This window comes from Schistocerca serialis, chromosome 4 (assembly GCF_023864345.2).
Source record: "Schistocerca serialis cubense isolate TAMUIC-IGC-003099 chromosome 4, iqSchSeri2.2, whole genome shotgun sequence".
NCBI classification, from domain to species: Eukaryota; Metazoa; Arthropoda; class Insecta; order Orthoptera; family Acrididae; genus Schistocerca; species Schistocerca serialis.
The window spans coordinates 97608080-97630051 of NC_064641.1; positions in this window are offsets into that span (position 1 = coordinate 97608080).

Here is a 21972-nt window from a genome sequence, read left to right on the forward strand (position 1 = left end):
CATTTCCACAGTTACACGGCAGTCAGCACGAATAATGTCATCAATTCGACTTTCGAGTGGAGGAGTTGAAACTGCAACTGGTCGGCCAGAACGGTGTTCGCCAGTCACTGAGTCGCGACCTCTTTTGAACTGCCCTATCCACTTGTAAAAATTTGCACCATTCATACGGCCTTGCAGACATTCTGCAGTATATATTCATTGGTTTCTCGCCTTCAGCAAGTAAGAACCGAATAACAGATTGTTCAGCTAATGTGTACGTTTCAAGAAGTCTCGCCATCTTGAAATGTATTTTTGAGGTTATTTCCAAAATAATGATGACACATCAGCTGATCAGGGCTCATCACAGTGATGCCAACTTAATGCCATATAGTACAAAACTTGCCTTACTAACAGTTTTTTCCCCAAACCAATTTGTCTCTTTAATTAATTAATGACCCTCGTACATCACCATCGTTTCTGAACGTAAAATTTAAGAAAAATAATACGTAAAATTTAAGAAAACTGATACGGATTTTGCACTCTCACAGTGACTCTGTATGTATAAACGACAATACACTGATCTCATAACGAGTGTTAATAAATCTGACTACTCTTTACAACAATGGTGACTAAGTAGTACGTGGTTTGCCTTGTTATGTGCATTGCAGTTGAAGATGTGGTGCCAAAACCAATTTGTTAATTCTCCACGCGTCTGGTTAAAACGATACGACTATGACATCGCCAAGGATGCCCGTATTCAGCGTGCTTGAAAGGCAGTTGTGCAACCGCTGCAAACCCACAATATCGCCCGTAAACCCTCCCAACAATGACTAATAATTACGAGACGAAGTTTAAATACCGAAGTATTTATAAACGTCTTCTTCGAATATTTTTTGCAGATGTTGGTGAAAAGTGTAAAGTTATGCGGAGTACACGAGAAGACAATTGTTCAGTGTAACAGCTGTCTGGCTACTTCTGCCCTGCTCTGTCGGTCCATGTAAAAGGTGTTTCTCAAAACAGAGCGCGTCATGGCTACCTCATACCACTATCCAAACACCGTCCGCTGGGTCTGCCTACAGCGTATTTTCTGTTGAAGTAAAATCATTCGCCACACGGAAACGACAAGGCCAAAAGCTCGGCTGCTACAAGACTAGCTGCTTCCTTCTTTCTTAAGCATGTTGTGCTACTTTCGGCAATAACGAATAATATTAAGGATGACTTCAGCCTTTACATAAATGATATGATGTTATCTTGACAAATATGGAACAATAACTTGATTGTGCATTTATAATTGAAATTAATACTGTATCAAATAAGCACTTCAGCTCTCAAGAACACACTACGTGCATGGGACATAACACTGTTCCGTTATAATTTCTTTCACGTGGGCCTGATTATTGTTTATGCTAAAATCATTCTTTTATTCTTCAATGCTGTCGTCTTCCGTCCGTGCTCATTAAGCCATTCCATTCAGTGGGTCCTATTGCTCTTCCTCACTTTCAGTAAGGACGGCAAAGCCATTACCGAATCTTATCACAGGTATTCTTTTATCGCTAGTTTTAATCCCACGGAACCTTTCTTTTATTTCTGTCATTGCTTCTAAACTGTACTGCTTGAGCAGTAGAGTATAAATACTGTATCCTGTCTTTTATCTTTATAATTAGAGTACGTCTTTCTTCGTTTTTTATTCTTACTTTTTTTTCCTCTTGGTTCCATACATACTGAGTTTACCAGTCTTTCTCTACGGCTTATATTTACGTTTATGAGAATTTCAAACATCTCCCATAATTTTACATTTCCAAACGCTTTTTCTAAGTCGACAGTTATTATGATGTGTGTCAAGTTGTTTTTATTATTATTATTATTATTAAAGTTTCGACGATCACGTCGAACGTTAGAACTGCCTCACTGTGACCCAGTAAAAATCCGACTCATAGCAATCTAACAGATCTCAAATTTTCAATCCTGCTCTTCTGTATATTCTTCCGTAGATAATATATGTGAACTCATAATTCGACTGCATGCATCGTCTCCCGTTGTACCGAAAGCTTCCTATAGAAAGCACGCTCTTTTATCTCAATTTCCAGAAGAAATCTGATTCACTAGTACTGGAATAAACACAAGAAACTCCTGATTGGCTGATACTGAGGCGCACGATGGCAGATTCAATATGGCGCTCAGTTCTACTAATACTTGGTGGAAATATCACAAACTTTTGACCCTGTATATATACACACACGAATAAAATGAGTAATACGAACTCCGGAAAATAAATATTTATGTATGTAGAAAGACAAAGATCGCAAGAAACAGGGATATTCTAATACTGCACGGAATTTCCATAAAGAAATAACGTAGGAATGTACGTTATAATTGGAATCAGTTCTGAATTTAACTATTATTGCACGTGATGACTGGGTGTTGTATGATGTCCTTAGGTTAGTTAGGTTTAAGTAGTTCTAAGTTCTGGGGGACTGATGACCATAGCTGTTAAGTCCCATAGTGCTCAGAGCCATTTGAACCATTTGAACTATTATTGCAAAAAAAGAATTTAATTCAGAACTTCTCGTAGTGTCTAAGATTGAATATTTTGTTCGAAGTTAATGAATGTGTTATAAAGGATCGTGGAACAGTCAATACCATAGCAGAGATATAAAAATGGGTAGTCACATAATTTCAGCATAAGAGTAACACATTTATGTTTTAAAATCGTTTTTGAACGTCCAAACGAATTACATGAGACGGAGAGAGAGAGAGAGAGAGAGAGAGAGAGAGAGAGACAGACAGAGACAGAGACAGAGAGAGAGAGAGAGAGAGAGAGAGAGAGAGAGAGAGAGGGTGTTTTTTTTTTTTTTTTTTTTTTTTTTTGCGGGAACGGTTTTACCAAAATATTCAACACATTTCACTTAGTTGTCGTAGTCGGCCTGACGTTGCATCATGTCGTGGAACCGCATATCACAATCCAATGCCGATGTTCACACTCGATACAGTAAACGTAGCTCTACTCTCAAGTTCACATGTCAGGACACAATGAAAAACGGTTGTACCTGGGTAACAATTTAAAGTCATCGTTCTTTACGGCGAGCAATTTATGTGTTGCCCGTGAGTAACAAGCCGTTTACCAATAGCACCATAGGTTAACTTGCAAGGATAAACACTTTGTTTTATTACTGCCGTAGTTCGTGGTCTGTGTATCACGTCAGAGAAGGAAAGCATTGTACATAAAACGTCGTTTTCTTCCGAGTAGTGTGGTACGCCAAAGCCACTTTAACTGCGAGTACCGAAAAGTAACAAACCCATGTGGCTAATCCATAGATTCCAACCTCAAAGATATATATCACATGTAATGGCATTTTGCAACTATAGTAATTGATATCTAGGATTGAGCTGTTAATTCTCAACACACGCATAAGCAGTCAAGAAGTCCATATCTCCTTAGATTCCAACCTCAAAGATAAATTTCACATGTAATGGCATTTTGCAGCTATAGTAATTTATATCTAGAATTGAGCCGATAATTCTCAACACACGCATAAGCACTCAAGAAGTCCATATCTCCTTAGATTCCAACCTCAAAGATAAATTTCACATGTAATGGCATTTTGCAGCTATAGTAATTTATATCTAGAATTGAGCCGATAATTCTCAACACACGCACAAGCACTCAAGAAGGCCGTATTTTCTTATTATCACATACGATTTATTTCGTTCATAGTCAATATTTACCTTTCAGCATGTTGATTCAGCTGCGAGTAGCAACAGAAACAACGGTCTAAACGAGTTTCGCAGCACAATAGGTAACAGTCTACTCAAAACTTCTAGCAGGCTGAAATCTGTGCGTGTCAGTCAAGCAGAAAATAGTTCAAATGGTTCAAATGGCTCTGAACACTATGCGACTTAACTTTTGAGGTCATCAGTCGCCTAGAATTTAGAACTAATTAAACCTAACTAACCTAAGGACATCACACATATCCATGCACGAGCCAGAATTCGAACCTGCGACCGCAGCGGTCACGCGGTTCCAGACTGAAGCGCCTTTAACCGCACGGCCACACCGGCCGGCCAGAAAATAGTAAGTAGAGTATAGGTCACGTGTAAATGCCCAAACCATAGTTCGTTGCGCTATACAAAACCTTCCACTTAAAAAGAGTGCTTCTATCTCACAGCCTGTTCATAGTATATCACATTTGTGGGGTAATTTATTACCCCACGCGTCACTGTTTTGTTTGTATTTCCGTTCCAAATTGCAGCGTTACCGCCCCTCTTCTATGTAGTCCTAGTACACGCTGTGCTTTCGCGTTGTCCCAGGCGTCCTATCCAGCGACCATTATTTCCGTAGGCACGTACTAATTGGTGTGGAAATCTCCGCACAAGGTCATAAACATTACTTTCCTTATTTGACCCCACAAGTTGTTTTTAATATTTGTAGATAGAGTGGAATAATGTTTGAACGATACTCAAATTTTGAAATTATTGTGAAAACTCCTGACTCACAGGATACACCGAAGTCTTTTTCAAGATGCAGCCTAGTTTACGGGGAATGAAACTGAAATATTTGTTTATGAAAACGACAATGAAATAGAGAACGATGAAAAGTTAGAAGAAGGGAATTTTCGTGAAGGAAACCAAGAAATAGTTAGAAAATCCGGCTGTTTTCGTGGAGAAACCGTTTTAAATAAGAGTAGTAAGAAGGCACATCGAGATTTTTGAAACAACTCCGCCGGGCATTGATAGAAGCAAACGTCAAAGAGAGGAAAATTAATTCTGTAAATTTATCTAGTGACTTGGAGACTGAAAAAATTTTGAAAATCATTGGAGGGTCGACGTATCTGCAGTGCAAGTCCAAGCAGGACCAAATTAGCCAAAAAAGTCAAACATGTCACAATGCAACGTCTATCCATGCTTTGAAGACATAATCAGTGCCAAAATCTGTTCTAAATGTCAAGAATATTTGTCCAAAATGCATTAAATTAACAAAAAGTCGTGTCTTGACTGTGATGAATGAAATAAGTACTTACAATTAGTTGATTAGTTCATGTACTTGCAGCCATTTTTTAATTGGAAGTCATTGTTTACTTTCTTCTTGTAACTTAGTTAACAAATGACTATTGATTTGCTGTTGCATTTCAGGAGCATAGTTCGTTTACATTCCCCCCCCCCCCCCCGACAACAACAAGTCTCTGTTCTTATACCCAGACACTTTTATTAACGCTACACATAGCGATCTATCGATATAATACACAGCTCGTCTCTCTCGTAAAATATGTAAGCTATAATCTTTTAAGTTTTTCTTGCGAATTACAGCCTCATAAAATACCATTCGCTGTCGACAGAGTCTATTTCTTGTTCCAATAAAACCAAGTTAAGAAGTAATTCGTTGTAATAGGAAGCAAATTAAGATTTTAAAGGTGGGAGAGTCCCATGTTTATTTACTAGCACATGTTCATATTGGAAGTGCAACGTTCTGTACCAGTACACCTACGAAGTGTACTTTTATGGACCAAAGTGCCAAGTTCCTTGGGAAGCGGACGTTAGTTGGCATTGTCATGTCAAAAATGCGAGTTGCGTGTTGTTTGCAAGTAGTCATTGGTAGCCTGTAGAAAGAAGGAGCCGAGAATCGAAAATGGAGGAGTGCTGGTGGGTAGGTAGAGAGCAACTTGAGTGAAAGAGAGTTGTGTTGAATAATGTTATTAAACCTAAGTAAGACAAGTGTCGACGGAAGATAGGAAGTGAAATCCCAAAAAAGGAAAAATAATAATCAAAGAGGTCACGGGAAAGTAATGTAAGATTAGTGTTCATGATTAACAATCGCCCGTGCGTCATGAAAAAAGGTAATTGTCCTAAACGGTACTTGATTACAGTTTCAGAAATTTCGAGGAGAATATCAATGACGCTAATCGACTTGAAAATAGTTTTGTGAAGCCAACGACGAGTTTGAGGGCGTACCGAAGTATTATTACGTGAAAGTTTTGTCTAATATACAGTGACTGTATTTACAAGTGCTGAATAAACATTCGGAATGTAGAGAGAGCGGCAGTCGTATTACAGCTTCTGATGCATTTACTTTGAAATACTCCCGTTATAACCACAATGTTTGCACAGCGTGGTACTGTGCAGTTTCCATGCTTAATACATTCTGTTGTTTAATTGGGCGAAAGAATTTGCTTTGTAATATCTCATCTCACACGCAAGAATTTCCACGACAATAAATCCAAGCTGTGCGCCGTTGTTTCCAGCTGAGTGCTGTAATAAAAGCTGGCTCGGTCTTTCTCTGCATTTCAAAGCTGCAGCTCCTTCCGGTAAAACGTTACGCTCACTGGAATCCGAGCACCGACTGCTGACACTCGGTGGAATATCTCTTCGTAGTGGCTTATTTTCGTTGAAATTCATGATTTACGTAGCTTAGTTCAGAGCCGTTAGTAGCCCCTTTCTTGTTAATGTTTCTGATCTGAGATAAAATTTACTCGATGCCTCAAAAATTCTATGAAGAAGATGTATTGGGGACCCTACAGAAATGCGATTTTCTTTTGGGTCATCGGTCATAGGACTGATTTGATACGGCCCGCCAGCACTTCCTCTCCCGTGCCAAACTCTTCATCTCAGAGTAACACTTACACCCAACATCTTCAGTAATCTGTTCGACGTATACCAATATCGATCTTCACCCTACAGTTTTTACCCATTCTCTAGTAACAAGGATGTTTCTGTTTGATGTCTGAACACATGTCCTGTCATCCTCTCCCAACTTCCAATCAATGTTTTCCACGTATTTTTATCATTGTCGATTCTGTGGAGAACCTCCTGATATCTTGTCTCATTAATCCACCTAATTGTCAGCCTCCTCAGAGCGCCACGTTTAAAACACTACGATTCTTTCCTTTTCAGATTCCCCCCACAGTCACGATTCAGTACCATACAATACTGTGCTCGAGACGTACATTCTCAGATATTTCTTCCTCATATTAACACCAATGTTCGACACTTGTGAACTTCTTTTGAGCAGCAATGCCCTCTTTGCCAGTGTTAGGCTGTTTTTACCTCTGCCTTGATTCCTGCGTTATTCGTTACCTTGTTTCGAAGATAACGGAATTCTCTGTCTTCGTCCACTTCGTGGTCCGCAGTTGACGTTAATTTAGCCGTTTTTCTAATTTCTGCTATTTTTCATCACTTTGTCTTTCTTCAGCTGTATCTCAATCCACATTCTATACTCATTAGGTTGTACACTCCAGAAAAGAGGTCATGTGATTCTTTTTCAGTTACACGGACGATAACAGTGTCATCACCGAATCTTATTACTGATATCCTCGCAAGCTCAATTATTCTACCACTCCTGAATATTTGTTTTATTTCCCTCACTCCTTTCTCTATCTATAAACTGAACAGCAGTTGCGAAACACTGCAACCCTGTCTTTATTTAATATGAGCCCTTCGTTCTTGCCCAGCCTTTCTTATTCCCCTACATTCTTGTACATGACGCGAACAACCCGTCTTCCCTTACAGCATACTCCTATTTTTCTCAGATTTTCCAACATCTTGCACCATTTTACGTTGCCGGATGATTACCCAAGTCGACTAATTCTATGGATGTACCTCGATTTTTTGCAAAGTCCTACTTCCATTATCAAGTGCAACTTGAACTGCCCCTCCGGTTACTTCAATTTTCTAAACTCAGACTGTTATCTGACACATCCTCCCCTTTCTTTCCAATTCTCCTGTATATTGTTCTTCTTAATAACTTGGATGAATGAGCTGTTAAGCTGTTTTGTGACATAGTTTCCGCACTTATCTGCTCATGCTCAGTTCAGGACTACGTTGATGGTGTTTTTCCTAGTGTCTGTTGTAATGGGTCTCATAGATAGTGCACATCCAGTTGAACAGACGTTTGGTAGCCCTTCTCTCCTATGATTTTAGATACTCCGAAGGAATATTAGTTACCCTTTCTGCCTTATCTGACAGTGTTCAGTTAAACTCTGTCTTATTACCGGATCCCCCATATCCTCCAAATCGATTCCTGTTTCTTCTTCTGTCATGTCATAGGACAAGTCCTTCCCCGGAAATGAACTCTTCCTGCCAGTCTGCTTTCTCTTCTGAGTTTAACATTTCTACTGCAATTTTAATGTTGAAGTCCTTATTTGTAATTTAGACAAAGGTTGTTTTCGCTTTTCTGTATACTGAAACAGATCTTCCGAAAGCCATTTCCTTCTCAATTTCTTTACACATTTCCTGCCGCCATTTTGCCTTCGCTTCCTAGAACTTACTATTTATTTCATACCTAAGTGATGCACATTGTTTTAGTCCTGTCGTTCCGTGAACATTTTTGAACTTTTTCTTTTTGCAGGTCATGTTAATCATGTTTTCTGTAACGCAAGGTTTCTTCGTACTTACGTTCCAGAATGACTTACTACGAACGATTCAGTAAAAGTATTAGTCTCATCATTACCGAAAAACAAACGCCAGCAATATTTCAGGTATGCATGTCGAAGGCACAAGCAGAAGATAGAAGGAAACGTGAGGAAAGCGTAACACACAAAGTAGAGAGAGGAGAAGAACTAATAACCACGGAGAAGTTGGGGAAGGACAGGAAGGCAGGGTTACCAGAGAATATTGTTCAGTGGCAGGAATAAGAGAGGGGAAAGAGAAACTGAGTTCTCTAATAAATTTCAGTTTAGCAGATACAGACTCACAACACAATTTTTTCATGAAGGGTAGACCAAAGTCAAAGAGAAACGTCAAGCAAAATGAGTGTAAAGAAATGAAGTAATGAGGGATAATGATGTAAGTTTGCACTTTCCAGAATCTGTAGAGAAGCCGATAATGCATAATTTGTCAGCAGTTCAGCTAAAGCAGAGAGGAGATGCCTCAAACTGGCAACCAAAGAAATTAGACAGACAAAGACAGGTACACAAAAGGTAACTTCATAGAAAACGGAGATAAAAAGAAGTAACAATTCAATGAACGACGAAAGAAGGAATCACATAAAAGTTCTGGAAAGGAAAGGAGTATAACAATACAAGAGACTCAGAAATTAAATCAATAAGGAGAGCAGGAAGCTAAAGCGAAATTGCTACAGGAAAAGTAAGGAAAACTCGAGGAAGAATGGTCGTCGGAAGGGTTATTGTAGTTAGTGCATGTAGCATATGATACATACCACTCTACATCCAGAAGAATATCATCCATACAATCCCGAAGACAGCAATGATAGAGTGCGAGACTTATCTCACAAATCAGGATTCAGCACAATGCATCCAAGTTGCTGACAGGAATAATATAGAGAATAAATTCAAAGAAAACTGACTGGTTTGATGCAGCCCGCCACGAATTCCTCTTCTGTGCCAACCTCTTTATCTCAGGATAGCAACTGCAACCTACTTCCTCAATTATTCGCTCGATGTATCAAAATTGTTCAAATGGCTCTGAGCACTATATGACTTAACACCTGAGGTCATCAGTCCCCTAGAACTGAGAACTACTTAAACCTAACTAACCTAAGGACATCACATACACCCACGCCCGAGGCAGGATTCGAACCTGCGACCGTAGCAGTCGGGCAGTGCCAGACTATAGTGCCTACAACCGCTTGGCCACCGTGGGCGGCCTCGATGTATCCAATCTATATGTTCCTCTACAGTTTTCACCCTTTACAGCTGCCTCTAATAACATCGAAGTTACTCCATGATGTAGGAACAGATGTCCTCCGTCCAGTGTTTTACCATACATTCCTTTCCTCGTCGACTCTCTGGAGATCCTCCTCATTCCTTATCTTATCAGTCCAGCAAATTTTCTGTATTCTTCTATAGTATCACATCTCAAATGCTTCGAATCCCTTCTTTCCGGATTCCCACATGGACTGTGAGGAACCGGAAAAGATTATGTGTTACATGGCGAACAATTGGGTTTAAGAAAAAGTAAAAGACCAGTGTGTTATATCTGGCGTAGCACTTAATTAGAGATAAAACACAAGAAAGATTAATATAATATCGTAACATTTGTTGGTATATATAAACCATTCGACAATGCAAAATGGTGCAATACTTTAGGCCCGCATCTCGTGGTCGTGCGGTGGCGTTCTCGCTTCCCGCGCCCGGGTTCCCGGGTTCGATTCCCGGCGGGGTCAGGAATTTTCTCTGCCTCGTGATGGCTGGGTGTTGTGTGATGTCCTTAGGTTAGTTAAGTTTAAGTAGTTCTAAGTTCTAGGGGACTGATGACAATAGCTGTTAAGTCCCATAGTGCTCAGAGCCATTTGAACCATTTGCAATACTTTACAAAATCTCAGAAATAATCGTTAGCCGTATGGAAAGGGGGACAGTATGCAACATGTGCGAGAACCAAAAGGGAACAATAGAAATGAACGGCTGAAAGAGAAGTGAGAGACGCAGTTTTTCTACCCTGCAGTTCAACACTTACGTTGAAGTCATATCACAAATGAAAGATGGGTTGAAGAATAGAATTAAAATTAAGGTGGAACGAATATCAGTGGTATGATTCGCTGACAACACTGCTCTCCTCATGATAGGACTATTATAGGATCCCTTGGATAGGATGAAAGTCTACTGTACAAAGGGTATGGTCTGAGAGTAAAGCAAAGAGACGTAAGTTATGAGGACAAGTTGAAGTGGGATTAGCGATAAAATTAACATTAAAACTAAAAGCCTTCTGGTAGATGAAGTGAAGGTATTTTTCAACCTCCGAAGCGAAATAAACAATGATGGGTAAAGCAAGGAGTATACAGCGTGTTTCTGCTTTTCCTAGCTATGGGATTTATGCAACCCACAACACCTTCAAATATCACATGCAAGATTTTCATATTCTCTCGCTCGCTGTGCGCGTACTATTAGTCTTTTTTGTAGAAAATTTAATTGTGTTAAATTTTGTACTGGGATAGGTTTTCATTACAGGCAGTACTTTTCGAATTATTCAAGAAAAACGTACAAAAATAACGATATAACCATTTTTTCCTTGAATAACTAGAAAACCGTGGCCTCCAGAGAAAGCGCAAACCAGCACAAAATTTAACTACATCAAATTTCCTACAAAATTACACTATTCATTTCCTCTGTAGGACTAAAATAGTTTGCACGTAGTGAGCGAGAGAATACGAAAATATCACGCCTGGTTTTTGAAGACGCTGTGGGTTGCATAAAACCCATTGGTTGGGGCAGGTAATCACCTAGTGTAAGAGACAGAATAGCAGTGACAAAGATGGCACTCCTTATTAAGATAATTCCAACAGTATCAAACATGGGCCTTAACTTGAGGAAGAGAATTTATGTCTGGAACACATATTTGTGTGGAAGTGGGTCAGGATCTCAGAAAAATTGGAAAAGGAGAGAATCGAATCTGTGGTGAGATGTGGTGCTACAGAAAGATGTTCAAAATAAAGTCGTTCTGCGCAGAATCGGCGACAAGAAGAATGTATGGCATACAGCGACTAGAAGAAGTGACAGGATCATGGATGTATTAAGACATCAGAAAATAGATATCATGGAACTAGAGACCGCCATAGGGCGCAAAAACTGTAGAGGTAGACAGAGATTCGAATACATGAAACAGATAATCGAATTAGTTTAGTGTAAGTGCTGCTCTGTGATGAAGACATTGTCACAGAGAAAAATTCGTGATAGGTCACATAAAACCATTCTCAAGGCTGACGCTAAAACTAGAACGGTAACTGTTCTTAATTTATACCTTAAACGTGCTGTTTTGTGGATAAATACACCGGTCTTATTTCCATCCGCTCTCCCTCTCTCATTACCATCTGTTATTCTATTATTTCATACTGTAGAGGATGTACCACTGCATGTTTATTAGCTCAACATATCCCCAAGTCAAACAGCCCTCATATAACTCCGATGCCGACAGCCTTTGTCAGTGGACGTACTGTGTTGCATGTTGGTTGTTCGCCATCTTACCGATGCAGAGTGTTTCAAAAATACAAAAAATGTATAAATCCAGGAATGGTAATGAACACTGAGCTACATGGCTGTATGAGACAGTGCTTCCAGAGCAAAGAGAGCCGAGTCATCCAAACTATGGTGCTGTGTATTATTATGTTATGGAGGCAGAATCTGTTGCAACATAAACTCTTGACCGAGAAAGACCACATGATACTAGTATGCCTAACTAGGAAATGCACATTATATGGAATTTTGAGGAAGAGCCAGGTACTAGTGAAAGACAAGTGGCGGTCCCTGGCATATGGTACATGTCGAAGTTCAGCGTGGATGATACTTCACGAGCAACTCATGTAGCCACATCATCTTTAACGTGTGCAGGCCGTTATGCATGCCTGACACCCGCCGCTGGAGAACGTTTGTCGATGGTTTGTTGCTGAAACTGCCAATCCACTGCTTGTCCATTCAGTTTTGTTTACAGAGGAGGCAACGTTTGTGAGAGCTGTGTTACCAAGTTTCTGCAACGAATACACGTAGGCCAATCGGAAGTCTTAATACTACTGAACGGCCTAGGCATCAGTATCAGTTTAAGATTAATGTGTAGTCTGGAAATTCAGGTGACTGTCTGGTAGGGCCATAAATTCTCCCAGCACGTCTTACAGGTACTTTTGCAAGCGATTTAGTCAGAGTACCCTCTAAGGCCTACTACAAGATGTGCCCCTGCAAATAAGAAGAAACATGTTATTAAAGCTTGATGGAGCTCCAGCACATCTCAGTCTCAGTGTTCCAAACGCACTGGCTGGCATCTACCATGACCATGGTCAGTCAAAGGAGGATCAGTCCCATGGTCTGAATGTTCTCCCGCCGCCAGGTCTTTGGATTATTGTCTCTCAGGGCGCCCCAAACAATTGGTCTACGCAACAGAACACTCTGATGTAGAAACTATTCATCAATCTGTCATGGTGTAAGTAGGCTGTTTGTTTTCTTATTGGCAACGTTACGTAGCTCTCTGTATGAAAATCACTGGCTGTGCTGTGTGCAGACTGTGGCTAGTTTGCATTGTTGTCTGCCATTGTAGTGTTGGGCAACTGGATGTGAACAGTGCATAGCTTTGCACAGTTGGAGGTGAGCCGCCAGCAGTGGTGGATGTGAGGAGAGAGATGGCGGAGTTTTGAAATTTGTAAGACTGGATGTCATGAACTGCTATATATATTATGACTATTAAGGTAAATACATTATTTGTTCTCTATCAAAATCTTTCATTCGCTAACTATGCCTATCAGTAGTTAGTGCCTTCCATAGTTTGAATCTTTTATTTAGCTGGCAGTAGTGGCACTTGCTGTATTGCAGTAGTTCGAGTAACCAAGATTTTTGTGAGGTAAGTGATTTGTGAAACGTATAGGCTAATGTTAGTTGGGGCCATTCTTTTGTAGGGATTTTTGAAAGTCAGATTGTGTTGCGCTAAAAATATTGTGTGTCAGTTTAAGCACAGTCATGTATAATTGTTCAAAGGGGACGTTTCATATGGCGACCCTGCCAGGATACCTCACTGGAATCTTCTGATTTTTTCTTGTAGTTTGTGTAATTAGTGTAGATTTTGTTCATTGCTAGCACATAATTGTAGAGAGAATCTCGTTTGTAGTTGCAGTCTTTCATTGTTGTACAGTAAAACAGGTGTGGCACGCATGTAAATTTGCACCAAGTATTTCGCAGCTTGCAATTAACTAGATATTATTTTCAGCGCTATGCAAATGTGTTCTCTTCTTTTCTGTGTTATCGTGTGAAATATTGTGACGATAATGGCGTGTGAAAAACGTAACACTAGCCTCCAAAGTAAACAGAGAAATAATAGTGACGACGAGTGTAGCTTACCAGCACCACTGTGTAATGGATTAACAGACATTCAAAGTAGTAATTTGGTAACTGTGCATAGGGAAATAGAGCGGGCATCAAATAATGGTGTAGACAGTGAAACAGGTAGTGAACAGGGAAGCATTATCGATCGATCGGTCGGCAACAGCTCGCCTCAGGAATCAGGAATGACAGAACACAATATTGCAAATACAGTAGACTCAGGTTTTGGGTTCTCACCGTTTTCTCAAATGAGTCAAGACACATTTTCTGCTTGTCAAAATGTGAATGTTGCCGGTGCAAATTCACTGCCGAAAAGCACTGAGGAACATGTTTCAGACACCAGTGCATTGTTATTACAATTAATGCAACAAATGGGACAAAATCTTCAAAAGTTAGACACAAAGGAACAAAATCAGAGACAAACACAGCAAAAGCTTCAAAAGTTAGACACAATGGAACTAAATCTTCAAAAGCTAAACACAATGGAACAACACCAGAGACAAACACAGCAACAGTTAGACGCAATGGAACAAAATGTTCACACCACGCTTGAACAAACACGTGAAGATTTAACTACTGAGTTACATAAAATCGAATCGAAATGTCAAAAAGTCTGTAACGACGTAAAAACACAAATTTGTGAGCATTTTCAACCTATTTTTTCGCAGCATGAAAATGCATTACAGAATAATGAAGCAGCCATAAAAGAACTGAAAATTACTGTTCATGAAAATCATGAGACCTTGCAAGCTAAAATTGACTCAGTTGCATCTACCGATTCGGTTACGCAATTTGCAAAAACTCAGGAAAACTTAAAGGGCACAGTAGAAAGTCACATGGAGGAAATTAGTTCATTATCAGAGAAAGTAGTTGAAGTTTCGGATCAGCTAAATAATTTATCTACGAAGGTAGATGATCATCTGAATGACACAAAACTGGTAGTCTTTAATGACACAGAAGAGTGCGAACAAATTAGGAAATTCAAACAAAATCAGAATCAAATTAATACGCAACACCAAAGAGAAATCCGGGAAGTACAAGGTCAGCTGACACAAGTAATACAAAAATTACATTATTTCAGAGGACACTCGCGCTCCAACGCGGGAAGAGGGACTTAGAAATATGGAACAGCCACAAAGTAATAACTGAGGGCACTTCGGAAATTATGAAAGAAATTGGCAAGGTACACCGAATTTTGAGATGGAACCGCCGAAACGACGTAACAATGACCGACATGCGACTCGCCGACATGATGATTTTTACTATAAGCTGTTCATTACTACACGTAAATTCAAAACATTTAAGAATTCTGGCAACGACATTCATCCACAAGCATGGCTCCATCAATTCTCTCATTGTTTTCCTCCCAACTGGTCATTAGAGCACAGATTAGAATTTATGTGTGGCTATTTAGAGAATGAACCAGCTGTAAGAATGCGATCGGTCATTCATGATTGCCACAGTGAAGGAGAATTTTATCATGCCTTCCTCTCTGCATACTGGTCTCAAGCTACACAAGACCGAGTAAAACATAGCATCATGATGATGAAACACTTTGAACAATCTGAATTTTCCAGTCTTGTCAAATATATTGAAGACATGTAGTATGAGAATCAATATCTTTCAAAGCCATACAGCCCTTCAGAACTCATCCGCATTTGCTTAATGAAATTGCCTGAACATTTAAGAAATATTATTTTGGCAGGACATTGCAAAGACGACATTGAAGCTTTTCAGGGACTCTTACAAAAATTAGAAATTGACACAGACAGTCGCGGGATGCGAAAACAGGAAAACAATCACTACAGATCACATCCGTCACAATTCCGTGACGACAGAAACAATAACTGGACACGACAAATCCATTCTTACAACGCAAATCGTGACCAAAACAGACACCACCCATATGACAACCACTGGCAGAGTAATAATAGTTACAGAGAAAGATCGCATTTCAGTAGTAATGAATATGACAGAGATTACCATAAAACAGACAATATGGGAACAAAAACAATTATTATCAAGGGAGACAGAATAACTTCAGACTCAACAGTTCAGCGCACAGTTACGATTCTGGGAGAAATTCTCCACCACATGACCGACAAACAAGAAACTATGTAAACTACCGACAAAACGACAGACCTGAATTCCATCAGAACTGGCGGGATTCAAACAGGGCAGGGCCCTCTGGGCAAGGTGAATTTGTAGAAGTTAGGTCTCCTAATCCCAATAACGACGCGCTCCAACAAAGAGACAGACAATGACTCGCACCGCAGGCAGCCACGTGCGCCGGCTGGCTCAGAGAAAAATAACATAGACGCTAACCTTGAGAAAAATTCCAGTATTCTTTACCGACGTATACCGCATGATGATTGCATTCAAATCAAACTGAGAGTACTGTGAAGAGTCAAGGATTGCACCACATTTCACATGTAAAACCGTTTATTGAAAGATAATGTGCTTTTTAACTTAGTCTTTGCCATAAAATTTTTCACTTCACATTTCTAGTGTGCTTTGTCAGACTTAAGAAACTGTTAGCCTGCAACAATGTTTGAAGTTAAATATCCAGTCAAGAACCTGGGCAACTTATTTAAACAGAATTTACGAATGCGTTGTTATTGTGAACAGATGACAGTGTTATTGTGTGTGTACATTCTTCCTTGTTAGTTGCACTATTACGTAACGACTATAAGGCTTACATACTTAGGACATATACTGGTACTGCCAATGAGATTTTAATGTAACAATTTTTTTTTACTTGAAAATACTTTATCGATTTAAAGTGCTTTCTGAGAGATACCAGATGACACAGTGGTTAGTTTACTTGACAGCTACACGACCGCATCACAACGCTACTAATGTGTGACACAATTTACAATGTTGCTTTTGCAGTGTTTCTGTTTTATATCTGCACAGTTTTTCTGAATTATTCTGGAAAGTAAAACATGTTTTAGTAGTAACGTTTGTGGTATAACTACAATGCGACAGCCTTTTCCGTAGCACAACAATACGTTACAGCACAGTACTTTCTTCATCACGGCAATAAGCGTAATAAGTGAGATATCTATACGCACAGCATTTCACTTTTGTTTATCTTGAGGTAAGTACATTGACTTCCACAGAACTTTGCTTATGGACGACGATAATTATGACACTTGTACCATTTGTTACCCTTACGTAATGACAGAGATTGTCTTACAACAAGACACACAGTTTAGCGCTACAGTACACGTATTTGACTGATTAATTTTGTACTTAAAACATTTATTTTTAAAGTTTTTTGAATTACAATGATACAAAGGTTTTCCGTGATACATTTCATTCCATTGCTGTAATCTGTAACACCTGAGGGTACAATTACATTAATCCTCAGGGGGTATACGCTTGCTTTGTGTACCATGTGTGTGGCAAGCACAAGGATCCCTAGCTAATATGGTATTTGCTTATACAACTTTACACATCGGTACCATATTTCTCCAACACAGAATTACACAGCTATCTGATTATTTAACAGAGAAACAAAAATTTTTTGTACGTCAGTGACACATGTTTACGCAATTACACAGTTGGATAATTTCACACTTATGAAATTGTATTTTGTCTGTACTTTATGAACTGTTCATATTTTTTTGGAACCATTGTGATACTATGAGAGCTTTGAATGATGTATTTGGTATGGGATCATGATTTTAAAGTACGTTTGAGGTAGATGACACTATTGAAATAAGCAGAGAATTTTTTTTAGGTTTTGAAATTATTGGAGGAAGCTACGACGATTTTGAGAGTTGACTGAGGTGTTATGATGTTATTATTACGATGACTATGTGTATAATGCTGTTGCGGTATGTTTATGATCAATAAGCTGATGCTATATGAGTTATTTGAGTATGCTACGTATCTGTTATGATGAAATATTGAAGAAGTGTTGACAAATAAGGTAAGGAATAATGAGTAGTGGTTAGGGACTCTGGTTTGTGAAAAAGGTTGTTGGAAACCAAGAATCGTACTTTAAGAGTTATGAAATGTATGTAAGTGCATGAATGTATTACAATGCCGACGAAAATTTTTCGGACTCTGTTATGTCAATAGGATTTTGTTTCTACAGATTTGTAACGCAAATTCTTGACCTGTGAAATATTTTTATATGAGACTGTCACTGTAGCGGAAAATGCTGTCATAAATATTTCCGTAAGAAAGTTAAGTGACCACCTGCACGTAATGCGTCATGGGCACCCAGCTGTGTCAGACGCCTGGAGAAAAAGCCATTAGTGTGTGCCTTTTCAGAGGCACAGGTAGAAAAAAAAAGGAGGCCATTATCCTCGCTATTGACATTCCTTTGTAGAAAGAATCGCAAATACGACACGCTCAAACTTGAAAACATATGATTATACTGTGGAGCTCTTAATTTGGATATTTACTAAAATGCCTAATGAAACGATGAGAAACATTCACAGCTATTGTCTTGCTAGTTGAGAGAAATGCCATATGGCATACTTTATGTATTTATTAACTCATTTTGCTTAATATCTAGTTTCTAGCTGCACTTCAGCGTTGGTTAAAATAAAATTTTATAGATGTACTAATATAAATATTTTTTGTCTACAGATCGAGTAAATAATATTATTTAAAAAAAAAAATGAGGGAGCACAAAAAGACATTTACCTTCACAGGAACTGCATTCACAATCTTCTTTTCAAGTACTTGGTAATTTATTTTGTAGAATAAGTTGTGGTGCACCAGTTTAATTACATGGACATTAAGATGTGAATATACATTTCCTTTATCTGCATTGTTGTCTTTAGTGTACTATTTTTTTTGCTTGAACGTTGTCATGTTTAGATATAAGTTATTACATTTGCTGCTGCTGTGTTCCAGGCATAGTGCTACTGAATTTGACTTTGTATTACGCTGTTAAGCCAGTTTTACTACGGATTTATTTTTCTTGTTTGCTGCACAGTGCCTTATATTAGTTGTAATATTGCAATTGCTTCGCCAATTTGAATTTTTTGTCATTGCTGTTTGTGTTAATTGTTTTGTGCTGCTGCATTGTCTCGTCCCTTAGTTTAGCATCTAAGCTCATTAGATTTAAGTTAGCTTAAGATGGGGTAGGCTATATGAGAGAACGAGTTGTGATGAATTGGAAGAAATGCATTGAGAAGCTATAAGAAAATGGTTTGGCCAAAAAAGTATTTTGAAAGAGGATATGAGCAAAAAAGTAGGGTTTAGGGACAACAGGTTTACGTAGGGTCTTCTTGGAAATAAATAATGAGGTAAGATAATGGAAAATAAATAATGAGGTAAGAAATATGTGAACATACAAATACAGAAAGCATGCTTGGATAGGATTTTTTTGGTGGAAACAAATGTTGAAATAAGATGAAAGATCTATGGAACAAAGTTTTAGGTTGGACTGCAGTACCAAATGTTACACTGAAAACAAACCCTGCCCTTTCCTCTTGCGTTATTCTGCTATGTGTTTGTGTACTCTTGTATATTTGTGTTTTTCCTGTCTTTATGTGTTTAGCTGATATGAGTTACGCTGTAGAATTTTCCTAATACTATGTTATTTACTTTGTAAAGATGTTTAGACATTATTTATCTGTTCTGTTTTGTTGCTCATATGTGAAGTTGATGTTTTAGAAGGTATTCTGATCTTTATGTATGTACTTATGTCATAATTCTTGTAACACTGATGTGCATGTTTATTTCTATTCTTTTGTAAAGCCTGTTTTGCTACAAATGTTATCTGTACTATTATGTTCTTTAATGATGTATTTTGTACCTTTGTTATTGTATTCTTATGTTATAAAATTGTAATTGACACCAGTTCATCAAATTAAGTAACTTGTAAGTTACATTTCACTGCACACGTTTCTGTTGGTCATAGTATATGGACAATATGTGAGAAGTAGGGACTGATAGTGTTTGCACGTGTGTTAATAATTCAGCAAGGGACTGGATAATAGCATTGCTGGTTCTAAGGACAATTCCAAAAACTTTGTGAGTGCACAAATGGTGGTTTATGGACTTGCTATATTCTCCGCAAGACTCTTCGATGGTGATTGTGCACCTGCACAGTCGCAGCAGATGGCTGCTGGCCACCTCTACAAGGACTACAGTGGGTCTACTCTGTGATGACCTACCTACCAATATTCTTCAAAACGTCGAATGACTCTGCTGTGGGTTTGCTCTGTTGTGGCCCATTACCTGTCAGCATGTCAAGAGTCAGCACTGTCTTTCTGTTGGAAGGATAACACTACTTCTTCAAAACTGCTGGGAATCCACTACTTCCATGTGCATTGTCTTTTACTGCTCAGACTTTGAGAAAGGAAACGGCAGTTTTACTGTGATGAATGATCAGGACTGTCTTTATGGACTGTGAGAAAATTTTAGCTTTTGACCAACGTTGTTTTAATAAGTGTGTGCATTTGATATCTTTATTACTGCAATTATGAAAAACTTTTTCAAATCTGTATTGGCCAGTTCCCAAAAAAATTTGTAAAATTTTTTGAGGGGAGCATGGGGGCTATGTAAGTAGGCTGTTTGTTTTCTTATTGACAACGTTACGTAGCACTCTGTATGAAAATCACTGGCTGTGCTGTCTGCAGTCTATGGCTAGTTTGCATTGTTGTCTGCCATTGTAGTGTTGGGCAGCTGGATGTGAACAGCGCGTAGCGTTGCGCAGTTGGAGGTGAGCCGCCAGCAGTGGTGGATGTGGGGAGAGAGATGGTGGAGTTTTGAAATATGTAAGACTGGATGTCATGAACTGCTATATATATTATGACTATTAAGGTAAATACATCATTTGTTCTCTATCAAAATCTTTCATTTGCTAACTGTGCCTATCAGTAGTTAGTGCCTTCCGTAGTTTGAATCTTTTATTCAGCTGGCAGTAGTGGCGCTGGCTGTATTGCAGTAGTTCGAGTAACCAAGTTTTTTGTGGGGTAAGTGATTTGTGAAATGTATAGTTTAATGTTAGTCAGGGCCATTCTTTTGTAGGGATTTTTGAAAGTCAGATTGCGTTGCGCTAAAAATATTGTGTGTCAGTTTAAGCACAGTCATGTATAATTGTTCAAAGGGGACGTTTCAATGGAAAAATGCCAAACCATTCGAAAACGTCAGGGAGTATTTGAAAGGGTGTGACAGCCCACAATTAGACGACTCTATGCATGTTTAGAAGCCAGAGGACATTTAGAGCATTTATTATGAGTTTATATGTTGATGAGCTCCAATCAATGAAACTGTAAGCTTTCATTAATAACTCAGGTAGGAAGGGTTTTCGGACACGTTTATATGAACTTTCCTTATTGTTTTGGTGTACGGAACCTATCACCAAAATTTGTAAAATTGTTTTAAAACACAATGTTTTGAAATTTGATTTTGGTTTATGGGATGTGAAAAATATCTGTCTCATTATGTATTGCTGATAACGACTAGTATGGTGAAACTTGTCAATTGTTACAATGATTCATAATAAATGCATCCTATGGAGGTTAAAAGTGTTCTCAATCACTCCATGTGTAGGCTGGTTTCCGACCAAGCAACTTGTATGGCTCTGAGCACTATGGGACATGACTTCTGAGGTCATCAGTCCCCTAGAACTTAGAACTACTTAAACCTCACTAACCTAAGGACATCACACAAATCCATACCCGAGGCAGGATTCCAACCTGCGACCGTAGCGGTCGCGCGGTTCCAGACTGCAGCGCCTAGAACCGCTTGGTCACTCCATCCGGCCAAGCTACTTGTAGTCAGATGGCTTAGCTTTGCCAGAAATATAAAGTCACAAAAGGAATGTGGGTCCCTGCATTACTAAAGAACTGTATGCACACCATCTTTAGCTTTGGAATCATTTTTTTGGGGTCCCATTATCAATACACGGAAACTGTCTTCAGAGTAAAGAGAAGGGCCAGTAGAGTAACAAGTAGAAAGAGTAACCGAGCTCTGTGTAAATACCTGCCGAAAAATTATTTTTAAAAGCATTATTGGATATATTAGTGATCAAAATATAATCTTTGAAATTAATGATAACGGTCTAGATTGCAAGGCCCGTTTATTAACAAATTGACTGGTTTCGATCATAACATGATCATCTTCAGACTTTGATCAAATAAAAGTATATGTTTCTATATTTATTATGTAAAAAAAAATAAAATGAATGGATGAAAATGGGGAAGAAATGTTGCTTTAAATATTTTTCTTATTTGCTCTTTCAGTACGAATTTTGTTATAGAACCCCTTATTTACG